General features: G+C 32.5%; 1 long non-coding RNA gene across 1 annotated transcript; it reads right to left on the bottom strand.

Moving 5' to 3' along the window:
* Positions 1–358: 358 nt before the first annotated feature.
* On the bottom strand, positions 359–2,255 carry LOC143552901 (uncharacterized). The gene is made up of 3 exons (XR_013138726.1): positions 1,709–2,255; positions 615–804; positions 359–409 (listed from the first exon to the last, which is right to left on the bottom strand). It is a non-coding gene; the product is annotated as an uncharacterized LOC143552901 (long non-coding RNA).
* Between the last annotated feature and the right edge of the window lie 256 nt (positions 2,256–2,511).

Below are 2,511 nucleotides of genomic sequence, written 5' to 3'. Positions count from 1 at the left end.
TCCTCCTACTCCTACCAACCAACCAAACATTAATGTGGAAAAGGTACCGATAGTACGTCAAAACTGATTACCAGGAAAAGTGATGAAACATTCAATTATTGCTGTAAAAAAGAAAAATAATCAAAAAAAAGTTAACCAGTTTGTATTGAATAATTCCCTCCAGTAAATAATCTAATAGCCTGCACAGAAACAAAAAGTAAACAAAATATCAGATTCAAAAGGCTGACATGAAGTACAAAAAAATATAAATGACAAGTGAAAAAAAGAAACATGAAATCAAATATAAAATTCAACAATTAATGAAAAAATAATGTTTATACCTATCAGAATTATCAAGCCTAATTCTGGAGCATAAGTCTATATATGTAAAAGTCATTACTTGTAAATGTATCCTGTAGTTACTTCTTCACTGAGAGAAGAAAACAAAAATAAAAAATAATTAGCTAAAAACATATACATATAAAATATAATTAGAAAAATAACAGAAAGTTGTCGTGTCATTTCAAAAAAGGACCAATTTGTTAAGTTTGTGAATAAAACTTTTTTCACATAAGCATTTTTTTCATAAATTTCATGATGTAGAAGCTAGTGAGATTATCAAGAAACTAGAGAACCTTAGATTGAAAACGTGAGGAACGCCGAATCTTAACTCCATCACGTTCAACAATTGTCCCTCCAAAAACCGGTGTGCTTCTTAATATTCTTTCATGAGATTGACCATGAACCGGATCACTTTTGTGGTAACGTTTCTTTCTCTTAGCCTTGTCATCAGATGCTGATTTAGCACATGTATTCTCTTCACTTCTGTAATTTGCATATATAACATAATTACCAAATCGGTATATATACATAGGGGCGGGATATGCTAAAAAGCCTTAAGTGTTTAACAAGCATCAGCCCCACGTATATGGAGGACGAGGGGGACAGACCTCCAACTTTTTTATATTTTTTAGTTTAAAATCTGGACGCCCTGTTGTAAAAATCCGGACTCTGCATTTTATTTTTTAAATATAGCAATACTACACTCAAATTAAATAATTAAAAAATGCTTGATTTTATGGTGTCATTTAAAAACATATATGTTGTTGCATAAAAAAGTTATTGACGTGTTTTTTAAAAGAAAGTTGATAACAGGTCAACAAGGACGGGCTTTTCCCATTTTGCCCCTTCATCCCGTTTTAAAAACATCCGCATCATCTTCAAGTAATCTCAACCATTGATTTGTTTCGATCAAAGGTATCTTCGCACAACTTTTTAGACACCATGCACTTTTTAATTTGCACACACACACACTTAGGAGAATCAACAAAATGTTAATAACTGCAAGAACTGCATTAAAATTTGTACTATTTATTACATAAATTGACTGGAATGCAATCATGCATGTAGATTTCAATATTCTGAAGATATATTTTTAAAAGATATAATACTAATAGTCTTTTATCAAAATGCATATGTGGCATGCGCACAATTCTACAAATTTAAAAAAAAAAATCAGGAGAGATAAAATCAAAGAAATAGTGGGGATAGATAAATTAACATTTGTTTCTCAGTTTGCCTTTTTCGTTGAAGCATTATGTACATGCATTATGCAGTTCTTGTATACTGTTGGTTCTGAAAAGAGCGTGTGTGTGCCGGTGTGTGTGTGTGTGTGTGTCCATACAGACACACACATTAATAACAAAGATTATTATGACAAGAATGTTACCCTGAAACTTCCATTCCTTCGGCAGACGTGATTCTTTCCTGCAAATGTAAACAATGCTGATGTTAAAAGGGGGTATTTGGAATTTTGGATGTGTTTATTTTGTAAGCAATTATGTGGTTACCAAGAAAGGCAACATAAGACAAGAACAGTAACCTTTAAGAAAGTCAACATACCTCGTTTACCACAGTTGACTGATTATGGTTACCACCAGCTTCTTGATTAACCTCAGTAGTGCCATTTAACAAACTTTCAGTACATATTTTTCCAGTTCTTGAACATAATGAACCTTTTTGTAGACTCGACAAATCGGACAACGGAGCTTCCTCAGAATTTTCAAAACTTTCAACTACATTTTCTGAGTTCTGGTCAACCTTTGACCAACACTGCTTAGAACCACTTCCAGTAATCACTTTCTTTTCTACAACCAAAGGAAGAGTTTTCCCAATTTCTCCACTCAATGATTGAATTGAAAATTTATTTTGTACACAAGAATTCATGCTGGCATCCGAACCAGAAGTTTTGTCAGTTGAATCAACTGTAAGGCTATGATTTTTGTATATACAAATATGTTGTCTCAGCCAATCAAATGGTTTCATATTCAAATCAACAACAAAACTGTTCCTGTCTTTGGCTCGCACATGATATTCAAAAGATGGAAATACTGTAGAAGATTTCATGGGTGCAGTATTTGCTGAATCTTGGTGCTTTTTTTCTTCTTCAATCTTGCTTCCAGAAATTGAATTATCTTTATATACACTTTCTTTTGAAGATTTTGTTGTATGTTTGGAATTTCTGTGGTGAGA

This window comes from Bidens hawaiensis, unplaced genomic scaffold, assembly GCF_021521415.1.
Source record: "Bidens hawaiensis isolate Kalapana, Puna unplaced genomic scaffold, B.hawaiensis_p1.1 tig00017050_1, whole genome shotgun sequence".
Taxonomy (NCBI): domain Eukaryota; kingdom Viridiplantae; phylum Streptophyta; class Magnoliopsida; order Asterales; family Asteraceae; genus Bidens; species Bidens hawaiensis.
Note: the sequence above shows the minus strand (reverse complement) of the source record. Positions and strands in the feature narration are given on the sequence as shown.